The sequence below is a fragment of the Hemiscyllium ocellatum genome, chromosome 7, assembly GCF_020745735.1.
Source record: "Hemiscyllium ocellatum isolate sHemOce1 chromosome 7, sHemOce1.pat.X.cur, whole genome shotgun sequence".
Lineage (NCBI taxonomy): Eukaryota > Metazoa > Chordata > Chondrichthyes > Orectolobiformes > Hemiscylliidae > Hemiscyllium > Hemiscyllium ocellatum.
Window position 1 is genome coordinate 54,346,417 of NC_083407.1, and position 13,314 is coordinate 54,359,730.

Sequence of the window (13,314 nt, forward strand, 5' to 3'; positions counted from 1 at the left end):
GTCCCAGTTTTTTAATACCTTGGTATTACCAAGATCATTTTTGCAGAGAAAAGCGCATCATTACTAAGTACAAACCTGCATTTACCTGAGCTCAAATTACTTTACAGCAGGTGTTGCAGAACATTTTATCAGAGGGACAATGATGGGTTTTTTTTCTCCTCTGTAACCCAAGATCATGAGACCAATTCTAATACACCTACTAAAATCTCAGCTGCAATTGAGCAATGAGTTGTCTTCATCTTTGTAGTTCATTGGTTCATTGTTTTTTTTTGATAATTTAAGCATCCTTTTAAATTCTGCAAACAGAATTTCATATCCTTCAAAAGGGAGACATGAACATCCTTTTGTAGTATAAACTGTTAAGATAGTTTGAAATTTGACGTGCTAGTGTTTGACCTCATGAGAACAAGACAACAATCTTTAGAAACCTGTTTCTTTCAGCAGTATACAAGTTTTGTACCACCAAGGAATGTGCTGTAAGGCTTTATAATCTTTGAGAGCCATACATTTAAGCATAACACTTACGAAGTGTTGCATAGTGAGATTGACTGTCTTTCAGTGTTAAATTATGATCCCGTTTATCCTGTTGAGTAGATGTAAATTGTCTTCTTGCATTATTGAAAGAAAGAGGGAGTTCTGGGAATTAGCTGGTTTTAATGATCCACAAATTCCAATGATCTGATAGTTACTTCGGCAGTACAGATTGGACTTGAGGTTTGGGACCATGTGGAATTCCTGATGCAGTTGACTACAAAGGAATTACCCAGGAAAATGAAAATTCCGATGGGCAACACCCCTTTGTCTGGAAGCATCCTAAACAGACACTTGCAATTTGAGAATTCTGAAGGTTCCAATCCACTTGAGCTTAATAAGTATTCACAAAATGCTGGAGGTTTAGTAACATATTGTAGCACCCTCTCAGCACCCTGTCCCTTATCTCCCCACTTGCAACCCCAATCCTCTCACTTAGCCCTACATACTGAACAATCCTCAGGTCACTGTCAATGTGACTTTGGGACTTTGCCACTTTTCAAAAATTGAATTGTTACAATAATTCATGTAAGGAAAAGTGTAGAATGGTTTGAAATACTCTTCCTGCACTGAGTAGATTACTCTTCGGTTTGTTCTGATGGACAAATTTGTGCAGGCCAAACTCTACAAAATGCTGACATTTTAAAAAGGAATGCCATCAGTCAAATTTTTTTTAGATTAGATTACTTACAGTGTGGAAACAGGCCCTTCGGCCCAACAAGTCCACACCGATCCGCCGAAGCGCAACCCACCCATACACCTACGTTTACCCCTTACCTAACACTACAAACAATTTAGCATGGCCAATTCACTTGACCCGCACATCTTTGGACTGTGGGAGGAAACCGGAGCACCCGGAGGAAACCCACGCAGACACGGGGAGAATGTGCAAACTCCACACAGTCAGTCGCCCGAGTTGGGAATTGAACCTGGGTCTCAGGCGCTGTGAGGCAGTACTGACAGTAATTGGAATTTTTTGGCCAATCTCTTTATTGTTTGTGCAGCTCTTCATTGTTACAATAGTGGCAACACAACATTTAAACAAAGTGCTTTGTAACATTCTGAAGTTGTGAAAGAATGCACAAGCTATCTCCATGTTTTGCTGAGCAGCATTATGAGGAACAAAATGCTGAGCCAGGGATTGAGAAGGTATGATTAAAGGTTTGTGGCCTTGGTTTAATGTAAAATGAAAAAGACATCTCTAGCAGTACATTATTCCTTCAGTAAGTAATGTGCGGAAGTATGAACCTGTAATTTGTATTTGGTTATCTCAAACTTAAGACTCTGATCAGGCTGTTAGCACTGAGTTGAGGCTGCACCTAACAGTGAGGTTTTTAATCTGAGTGAACATACTTACTAATCAGCATCTTTCAAACCTGTGACTCCCACACTCCACTTCAGTTTCCCTCCAAACTGCATACTATCCTGACCTGTATTGTTGCTGTGTTAACATATGTGGGGCTACCTATCTAACAGTGTTGTGGGTGCATTTCTTATCCTATGGACTGAGTACTGTATATGCTAGTGCAAAAGTTGAATTTTTAAAGGTTAATTTTATAGTGTTGACTATTATACGGATACTACTTTTGAGAGCTGAAATTCATGCTTCAAGTCCCAAGATGGTATATCATTAACAGAAGCCCAAATGCATACAAAAGGAGGTTGTCACTTGACTCTGACCTGCTGCGTCTTAAATTTTCGGGTCAATTTTTTCTATTTCCCTCTTTCTCTCGTTTTACTGTTGTTTTAGTTTTTCAACCTTACATTTCTGATAATTTTTATCAGACATTTGACCCGCATACAGTCTCACCAATCATTGTAGCTGCGAGAAATCGTCAACAGCTGCATGTCCAATTGATTGGGGATAAGGTAATTACAATAAAGCAGAGTTTGCATAAAGATTCACACACCCACACCTATGACAGTGAAGTAAAAGCATATAGGCCTATCTTACATCGGAAATTATAGTGTAATAAACTTTGTATCACAATAATTACCGTGATCGTTCGATAATGAACGTTAAAAAAAATCCATAACCTAACATTGGTGTGATTTGACATCAAAACACACAATAGCATGAAAAATATTCATTTCCTCATTGTAACATTTATGTACTGGATAATACCTTGACTCACAAACGTTGATCTGCTATCTGTGATGAACTAGGGTCAACTTTTACATAAGATCTATGTAAAATTCCAGATTTTTTGGTCAAAAATAGGGGATCGACTTTTATTTATATATGGTATATCTGGCATAATGCAGGACATGATTTGAACAGCTTCATTTCAACAAATTATTATAGTGTATGGAGTATGAATGCAAACCAACAGGGCTATGGAATAATTGTGTAGAATTGGTAAGTAACAGGTGTTTGTGTAGGTGAACAGCATTAAAGAAATGAGAATAGTAGTCTTGATGCTGGATACAACTGGGAGTGTAGCCTAATTCTGAGTTGAATAAGCTGTTGTGGTTGCAGAAGGCATCCTTTGGCCTTAATAAAAGAACATTAGAGATTAAATTTTTCAATGAAGTCAAACCTTTAGTGTCTTTTGAAAGCTAGGGAAAGGACTTCCAGAAAATGATCCAGCAAAACTGAAAGAATAGTTTTTTGTTCACTGGTTCCCAACCTTTTCAGTGTCAAGGTGTACTTCAATGAGACAAACAATTCCATGACATGCCAACTTTTTTCGGCTCAATTGATTGTTCATTATGTCATATTTGCTATCATTTGTAAAGGCTTTGGCTTTACTAGGGAAGTTTACAACGTTAGTGCACGCAGCAGTCCATCCATAGCTCTGTGTATTCCTCTTTTTCTTGTAAAATTGGCGTTTGTGATGAATCTGAAGACAGAACTAAAGGATCGCGTGTCCAGCTATAGATTTTCACATTTATTGAGGGGGGAGTAGATTTGAATTTATGTTTCAAATCTACTAGCCAAAATAAACTGCAAGCATAGACACATTTTCATAATCTGCTCAAATCAACTATTTCTAACAATTCATGAACAATGAATCAGAACAAAATGTAGAATAGAGTAAATTGCAAGTTACTGGGATACCAGGTCCTGCTGGTGTGTGTAGTCTTGCTTCTGTGGAAGAATTGATAAGGGGGCCACCTGTAAATCTTGCTGCATTGCTAAGTGCTCCCTCCTGTTGTTTCTCATGTATGTCAGTGTTGAAGGTACTAATTTGCAAAGATATGTTGCAGCAAATGGCAAGAATGCAGTATGGTCAGAAATTCATGTACCACAGTCGGCCAAAACACATACAAAGACACTTCTTCAGTTTCGTTGTGCAATCCATCCGTAGCTCTGTGTATTTCTGTTTTTCTTTTAAAGTTGGCATTTGTGATGAATCAGAAGACTGAGAACTAAAGGATCGCGTATCCAACTATAGATTTTCGCATTTGTTGAGGGGAAGTAGATTTGAATTCCTCTTTTAGTACTTTAAGATGTTCAATATGAGGTGTGCATCTTGATAGCTGCATTTGCCGCTGATTATGCTAGTGAAAACATCTTGAGTGAACCCCCTCCACCACTGTCTCATACCAAATGTGCAGTTTTGATCTGAAATCTTGAAGTTTTTCTGCGATAGCCAGGGTCATTGTCCTCTTTCCCTGCATTTTAGTGTTCAGATGGCAGGAAATATTAGCTTAACCTGCCAGTAATCTTCAGAAAATAATTTTTCATAAGGTTGTTAATGTATTGTTGAAAACTCTACCTCTCTGGAGCACAGAAGCGAACCTACCTCCATGGTAACCATCTTGCTTCGATGTGTAACAGTAACTCTGATGGTCAGTCCCCGTCTCCACACACAAAATAGTCAATGACATGATTTTATGTAATTCATGATTTTTTTTTTAAGGTTTGCTATAATACTGCAGTTAACTCTGGTGCCAGTGTTTTGACTACAAGAGCTTCATGGTGATCTGAATTTCATGATTTTGCACTTTAATCTTACTGACAAGTCCTTTAACTTTCCCCGACATGGAGGCTGAAATGTGAAACAGTGAAAATGTTTCAATATAAGGCCAGATAAGTTTGTTTTCCCTCAAGTAGGTTTCTGTTATCCAAAATATTTCTTCACCAGTCGCAAGACTCCTTACAAAAAACATTCTCCTGAATGGAGTTCCCAACAACGTACCAAACATCAGTCAGCAGCTGATGGTGGCCGCTTATATTGATGGACTCCTCAATCTATAAATCCTACTTTCCTTGCAGCACTGTCTCGATATCAGTAGACTAGCCAACTTACTGTTTAACTGTATTACCAGAGAATGGAATTTTGTTGCTCTTGTTTGAAGCATTAGCTCCTGATGTCCCAACTATGATTTTTTAACATGCATGATGAAAATTTTGGCAGTAGTCTGGGACTTCTTTAATTTTGCTACAAGCTCAGCCACCAAGTAACTAGCTTCTTGAGCTTTATTTGGTATCTGCACACAATCCATCAGACATCGAGTTTCTTGATGTTTTGTTCTTGTAAGCTCTTGAAATACCAAATGTGTTTGTTGATGAGAAATGAATGTTCATCTGTGAATGGCTTCTTAACTTATTTGGTACCACCGCAGTGTTTGTCTCATCTGCAGAGAGAAGTTGGCATTCAGGTATGGGGTTAACAGGATCTTTTATCCATGAAAATCCAAAGACCATATCGCTCTTATTATATTGTCTCTGAATTGTTCTTGCTTTTTGTTTGGGTTCAGAGGTTTTATTGACTGAATTACCAGAGGAATTGACTCTTTTGACAAGAAACATTAATTTCTTCTGAAAATCTAAGACTTGGATAAGTGATACAACTAAGAAGAAGTTCCAGAAATATCCACTTCAAAATCCATGCTGTTAAGTAGTTTTATTCCTGAGGTCCTTATACACTTGATGCAACTATAACACATCAACTTCGGTGAACAAGAAACCATTTTTATTCAGCACAGTACAAGCTAGGTGACCCCCTTTGGCCCTTCACACAGGCATGCGAAGTCTGGTTAAAGTAGGCTGTGAACAAAATAAACACATCCCCTTTATACAGGTCAGTTGCAATGCCTACAGATACTATGGCCACTCCCCATAGTCACATGTCACTCAAGACAACCCCCAGTTACTCAGTCAGATGTTACCCATGGTACAATGGTAGGATGAGATCATCTTTGGAGATAATGCATATGCTAAGGTCTGAATCCTGGGGAATCGTTATACAGACAATTGCCTAACTCTGTGTCACAGAATCCTGGAGATGTACAGCACGGAAACAGATCCTTCATTTCAACTCGTCCATGCCGACCAGATATCCCAACCCAATCTAGTCCCACCTGCCAGCACCTGGCCCATATCCCTCCAAACCCTTCCTATTCATATACCCATCCAAATGCTTCTTAAATGTTGCAATTGTACTTGCCTCCACCACTTCCTCTGGCAGCTCAATCCATACACTTACCACCCTCTGCGTGAACAAGTTGCCCCTTAGGCCTCTTTTATATCTTTTCCCCCCTGTCCCTAAACCTATGCCCTCTAGTTCTGGACTCCTCCACCCCAGGGAAAAAGACTTTGCCTATTTACCCTATCCATGCCCCTCATAATTTTGTAAACCTCTATAAGGTCACTTCTCAGCCTCTAACACTCCAGAGAAAACAGCCCCATCCTGTTCAGCCTCTCCCTATATCTCAAATCCTCCAACCCTGGCAACATCCTTATAAATCTTTTCTGTACCCTTTCAAGTTACACAACATCTTTCTGATAGGAAGGAGACCAGAATTGCATGCAATATTCCAACTGTGGCATAACCAATGTCGTGTACAGCTGCAACATGACCTCCCAACTCCTGTATTCAATACTCTGACCAATAAAGGTGCTTTCCCAAGACAACAAAGATGCAACATACCTCTGGCCAGAAAACATCCCTGAAAGTAAGGGCTTGAATTGATAGTTTAACTTGACGACAACAAGGGAGTAATGTTATGAAGTGTAAATTACAATGGGTAGTCATCTGCGTTCTTTCATGGCTTTTGCCCTGCCCAAAGTCAGTGCAGTTTAACCCTTTTAATATTACATTAATGTCCAGAGAGAGAGTCCATTTAATCTTTTAACATGACCGTGCATTCATGGAAATGTGTCCAGGGAGGTAGGCCAGTTCAACTGCTGTTTCAATTGCAAGCCTCCTTACTGTACATATGCAGCTTCTTTGTGTAATGTGCATTTGGTCCAGTGCACGTGCAGGTTCCAAATATCTGCACATGCACAGTATCGGAAAACATTATGTAAAGTGCATGGCACACTATTCACCTTGCCACAGAATTCTGGTTGAAAACCTCGGTCCTAGTTAGTATGGTGAGTGGCTTGGAGGAGAACTTACACATGGTGGTATTTTCATTTAGTTGGTGTCCTTGTCATCCTAGATGTTAGTATTTTGGGGTGAAAGATGCTGTCTAAGGAGCCTTGATGAATTTCTGCAATGTGTCTTGTCAATGGTGCTGCTGCTACTGAGCATCAGTAGTGGAGAGTGAATGTTTGTTGCCACCCAGCTGGGCTACATGGTCCTGAATGGTGTCAAGCTTCTTGAGCGTTGCTGTATTTGGAGTTTGTACAGGCAAGTGGGCATTATTCCTTCACACTCCTGACTCGTGCCTTGTAGATGGTGGATTAGTCAGGAGGTGGGCTACTCACCGCAAGGTTCCTGTTCTGTGTCCTGTTCTTGCAGCAACACTATTTATATGTTTTTCAGTTATGTTGTGATAAACCTTTTGAATAGGTGAGACCTGAAGCCAAGTCTTTTGACCGTAAGGTGGCGGCACTACCACTGCACCACAAGAACCCTCCACATTAATTACTTGGCAAGTCCAGTTCAGTTCCTGGTAAATAGTCATTTGAGTGGAATTGTAAGAGGTTGGAAAACAGGGTATTGTGGGTGCAGATCAAGGATAGTGAACAGGATTAGTCATTTAATTTTCACAAGTGCAAGCGATGTTGTCCATATTCTTTTGTGCAATGTGTGTTCAATTTAACAAGCAGACATTCTTCCGAGCAACGCAGAGGATTATCCTGATGTAAAAGAAGCTTTATTAATGTTGCTGAAGGGAGCAGAGAATGTTTTCATCTGCACTCCAATTTTGCAGGAAAATGACATTACCTTGATAAAGAGACTGGTTACAAGGTGTTAACTTGCAGTGATGGATGGGAGAACTGATATTGCTGGTCTGAAGAATGTCAAGGTGACTTTCTTTCATCTTAACACCATGGCCAAGCTCAAGCCAATCGATTGGGGACTGATTAAGAACATAATGGAGTGGAGACAAGAGAGAAACTTTCTGGAAATAAGATCATATAACATTGGGCCAGAAGTAGGCCATTCAACAGTTTCAGTTGACTACGTGACTAACTGGTGAGGTCCACGCCCCCCCCCCCCCCCCAACAAATCCCTCCCCTGCCACCATAAAACCTGCGCCCACACCACCTCCCTCACCACCATCCAAGGCCCCTAAGGAGCCTTCCACATCCATCAAAGTTTTACCTGCACATCCACCAATGTCATTTATTGCATCTGTTGCTCCCAATGCGGTTTCCTCTACATTGGGGAGAATGGACGCCTCCTAGCAGAGCGCTTTAGGGCACATCTCTGGGACACCTGCACCAATCAACCCCACTGTCCTGTGGCCCAACATTTCAACTCACCCTCCCACTCTGCCGAAGGCATTCAGGTCCTGGGCCTCCTCCACCACCGCTCCCTCACCACCCGACGCCTGGAGGAGGAATGCCTCATCTTCCGCCTCGGAACACTTCAACCCCAAGGCGTCAATGTGGACTTCATCAGTTTCCCAATTTCCCCTCTCCCCACCTTACCCCAGTTCCAACATTTCAGCTCAGCACTGTCCTCATGACCTGTCCTACCTGCCAATCTCCCTTCCCACCTATCCACTCCACCCTCCCCTTTGACCTACCACCTCCATCCCCACCCCCATTCACCTATTGTACTCTTTTTTTTCTAATATATAATCACTTTTCCTGCTCTTCGAATGCTGCCTAACCTGCTATGCTTTTCCAAAACCACTCTGATCTAAACTCTGGTTTCTAGCACCTGCAGTCCTCACTTTTGCCCATTCAGCACTTTTAGCCTGCTCTGCCATTCAATGAAATCAAGGTTGATTTAATGATCTTCAATTTCAGTTTGTTTGTCTTTTTTATCCCCCCAAATCCCTTGATTCCCTTGCTGATTAAAAATTTGTCAATTTCAGCCTTGAGCATACTTAATGATTTAGTTTAGAGTGTCGGTTTGCTCGCTGAGCTGAAGGTTTGATATCCATATGTTTCATTACCTGGCCAGGTAACATCATCAGTGACAACCTCCAAGTGAAGCAAAGTTGTTGTCTCCTGATTTCTGTTTATATCTTTCTCCTGGATGGGGTTCCTGAGGTTTGTGGTGATGTCATTTCCTGTTCGTTTTCTGTGGGGTTGATAGATGGTATTTAGATCTATGTGTTTGTTTATGGCATTGTGGTTGGAGTGCCAGGCCTCTAGGAATTCTGACATGTCTTTGCTTAGCCTGTCCCAGGACAGATGTGTTGTCCCTGTCAAAATGGTGTTTTTTTTCATCCGTGTGTAGGGTTATGAGGGAGAGAGGGTCATGTCTTTTTGTGGCTAGCTGGTGTTTGTGTATCCTGGTGGCTAACATTCTTCCTGTTTGTCCTACGTAGTGTTTGTGGCAGTCCTTGCATGGAATTTTGTAGGTGACGTTGGTTTTGTCCATGGGTTGTACTGGGTCTTTTAAGTTTGTTAGCTTTTGTTTGAGAGTGTTGGTGGGTTTGTGTGCTACTAGGATTCCAAGGGATCTTAGCAGTCTGGCTGTCATTTCTGAAACTTCTTTGATGTATGGTAAGGTGGTTAGGGTTTCTGGCTGTGTTTGGTCTGCTTGTCGCGGTTTGTTCTTGAGGAATCTGCGGACTGTATTTTTTGAGTATCCGTTCTTCTTGAATACGTCGTATAGGTGGTTCTCCTCTGTTTTCCGAAGTTCGTTTGTGCTGCAGTGTGTGGTGGCTCGTTGGAATAGTGTTCTGATACAGCTTTGTTTGTGTGTGTTGGGATGGTTGCTGGTGCAGTTAAGTATTTGGTAAGTGTTTGTTGGTTTTCTGTATATGCAGGTTTGTAGTTCTCCGTTGTCCTTTCTTTCGACTGTGACGTCCAGGAATGCGAGTTTGTTGTCGGTTTCTTTCTCCTTAGTGAACTTTATGCCTGTGAGGGTGTTGTTGATGATGCTAAATGTCTCTTCTATCTTGTTTCGTTTTGTGATGACAAAGGTGTTATCTACGTAAACCGCCATTTCGACTGGGACATCTATCCTGGGACAGGCTAAGCAAAGACATGCTAGAGAATTCCTAGAGGCCTGGCACTCCAACCACAACGCCATAAACAAACACACAGATCTAGATACCATCTATCAACCCCTCAGAAAACGAACAGGAAATGACATCACCACAAACCCCAGGCACCCCATCCAGGACAAACATATAAATCAAAAGCAGGAGACAACAGCTTCGCTTCACTTGGAGGTCGCCACTGATGATGTTACCTAGCCAGGTAATGAAATGTCTGGATATCAAACCTGCAGCTCAGCGAGCAAACCTACACCCTAAACCTGAACTTGAGCTACAAACCTTCACAAACCTTGCATTAGTGATTTAGCCTCAACAGCACTCTGTGGTAAAGAATTCTACTGATTCACAACTCTGAGGGAATAAATTCCTCCTCATCTGTCTTAAATTTCCTCTCCCTTATTAATTCACTTCACACTGGAATTGAAAGTAGAAATGCAAGGGAGGTTTCTCGGTTCGTACTGGATGTGTGGCCTTGGTTAGACAGTGAAAGGAAAAGAGTGAAAGGTGTAAAACTTGACCTACTCTTGAGAAATAGAGCAGGGCAGGTGACTAATGTGACAGTGGGGGAGCACTTTGGGACCAGTGACCATAGTTCTATTAATTTTAAAATAGTTATGGAGAGGGACAAAACTCACCCACAGGTTCAAGCTCTAAATTGGGGAAAGACACATTTTGATGGAATTAGACAGGAGCTTGCAGGGGTTGATTGGAATAGTTTGTTTGCAGGCAAAGGGACCTCTAGCAAGTGGGAGACCTATAAAGTGTGATGGCGAGAGTTCAAGGTTGATATGTTCCTGTGAGGGTGAACGGTAAAGTTGGCAGGAATAGGGAGCCCTGGATGACTAGAGATATTGATGCTTTGACTAGAAAGAAAAGGAAGAAATGTGGCTCAGCTGCAGGCAGCTTGGATTAAGGGACTCCCTAGAGGTATATAGGGATACAAGAGTTTACTGAAGAAGGAAATCTGGAGGGTGAAAAGGGGGCATGAGATAGCTTTGGTTAAGGCGAATTGAATGAATCCAAAGAGATTCTTTTAGTAAATTAAAGGTAAAAGAATAACTAGAGAGAGAATAAGACCCCTCAAAGATCAAAGTAGACATGCATGCAGGAGATGGGTGAGGTACTCAATGTTTTTCCTGTGTTTACTGTGAAGAAAGACAAGATGACTTGGGAACTTGGGGAATTTAGTGGTGTTATCTTGAGGACAGTCCATATCACAGTACAGGAGGTGTTGGACATATTAGAATGTATGAAGGTGGATAAATCTCTTGGACCTGATCAGATATATCCAAGAACACTGCAAGAGGCTAGATAAGAAATTGTGGGGGTCCTGGCTGATATATTTGCATCATCATTAGCTACGGGTGATTTCTCAGAAGACTGGAGGGTAGTGAATGTTGTACCCTTTTTCAGGAAAGGCTGCAAAAAAACATGGGAACTGTAGACCCGTGTTCCTACATCTCTGGTAGAGAAGTTAATTGAGAATGTTCTGAGAGCTAAGATATATATGCAGTTGGACAGACAGGGTTTGATGAGGAATAGTCAAAGAGACCTTGGAGTGCAGGTTCATAGTTCCTTGAAAATAAAGTCACAGGTAGATAGGATAGTGAAGAAGGCGTTTGGTATGTTTTCCTTATATTCGTCAGACCATTGAGTATAGGAGTTGGGAGATCGTGTTGCGGCTATACAGGACATTGGTTAGGCCACATTTGGGATATTGGGTGCAGTTCTGGTCTCCTTCCTGTCAGAAGGATGTTGTGAAACTTGAAGGGGTTCAGAAAAGATTTACAAGGATGTTGCCAGGTTTGAAGGATTTGAGCTATAGGGTCAGGCTGAATATGATGGGACTGTTTTCCCTGGAGTGTCGGAGGCTAAGGGGTGACCTTTATAGAGGTTTATAAAATCATGAGGGAGATGGATAGGATAAGTAGATAAGGTCTTTTCCCTTGGGTGGAGGAGTCCAGTACTAGGGGGTATCAAGGGTGAGAGGGGAAAGATATAAAAGGAACCTAAGGGTTGGCTTTTTCACACAGAGGGTGGTGTGTGTATGGAATGAGCTGTCCGAGGAAATGGTGGAGGCTGGTACAATTACAACATTTCAAAGGCATCTGGATGGGTATATCCATAGGAAGAGTTTGGAGGATATGGCCCCAAGTACAGGCAAATGGGACTAGATTAGGTTGGGATATCTGGTCGGCATGGACGAGTTGGACTGAAGGGTCTGTTTCCGTGTTGTATATTTCTATGACTTCAGTCAACATGACTTTATGTGTGGGTGATCATGCCTCTCAAATTTGTTAAGAGTTCTTTGATGAAGTGACTAGAAAGGTTGACGAGGGCAGGACGGTAGATGTGGCCTTTGATAAGGTTACACATGATAGGCTACTCTAAAATGTTAGATTGCATGGAATCCAGGGCGAACTTGCAAATTGGATACAAAATTGGCTTGATGCTAGGAAGCAGAGGATAATAGTGGAAGGACGCAATTTAGACTGGATGCCTGTGACTAGTGGAATGTTTTGGGTTGATGCTGAGCTCATTAGGGACAGTTTCCCTGTCACTGATGCTTATGTCTACACTAACTGTGTGTTTATGAATCCTATCGGATGGCATGGATTGGTTAGGGTGGCGGTTAGAAGCAATGAGGAATTTACAGGAGCTAGGAGGTGTGATAGATGACAGTTACAGGAAGGGAGAAAAATCGCAGATAGTCAGGTAGATGGGTTACCTCCAGGAAAGATAGGAGAAGAAGACAGGTAGTGCAGGAGTCATCTGTGGCTATCCCCATCTTAAACAAGTATGCTGTTCTGGAAAATGTAGAGGGTGATGGACACTCAGGGGAATGTAGCACGAACAGCCAAGTTTCTAGTACTGAGACTGGCTCTAATGTAATGAGGGGTATGTCAGGTTCCAAGCGATTGATTATGATAGGAGACTCTGTGGTCAGAAGCACAGACAGATGTTTCTGTGGCCGACAGCGAGAAATCAGAATGGTGTTGCATCCTTGGTACCAGGATCTATCTCAGAGAGAGTGCAGAATATTCTCAAAAGAGAATGGGGTCAGCAGGAGGTCATTGCACACACTGTAGCCACCGGCATAGGAAAGAAAAAGGATGAGATTCCGAAGGGAGAATATAGGAAATTAGGCAGGACTTTTAAAAAAGACATCCCTGAGTGTTGTAATATCTGGATAACTCCTGGTGCTACAAGCTAGTGAGGGTCAGAACAAGAGGATAGAGCAGATAAACGTATGGCTGAGGAGCTGGTGCGGGGAGAAGGGTTCACATTTTTGGATTATTAGAATCTCTTCTGTGATAGAACTGACCTATATAAGAAGGGCAGATTGCATCTGAATTGCAAGGGGACTAACATACTGGCAGGGAGATTTGCTAGAACTGCTCATGAGGATTTAAACTGGTA

General features: G+C 41.8%; 1 protein-coding gene across 8 annotated transcripts in view; it reads left to right on the forward strand.

The window, feature by feature from the left end:
- Positions 1-13,314, forward strand: part of baz2ba (bromodomain adjacent to zinc finger domain, 2Ba) — a 369,151-nt gene that overhangs the window by 22,576 nt on the left and 333,261 nt on the right. Inside the window, exon 1 of one of the 8 annotated variants that reach the window (XM_060827208.1) lies at positions 10,053-10,096. The exons of the other annotated variants lie outside the window; for them this stretch is intronic. The gene's annotated coding sequence lies outside the window, so the exon portion shown is untranslated. Of the gene's footprint in view, positions 1-10,052; positions 10,097-13,314 lie in introns of those variants that run through there. 8 annotated transcript variants of the gene reach the window in all.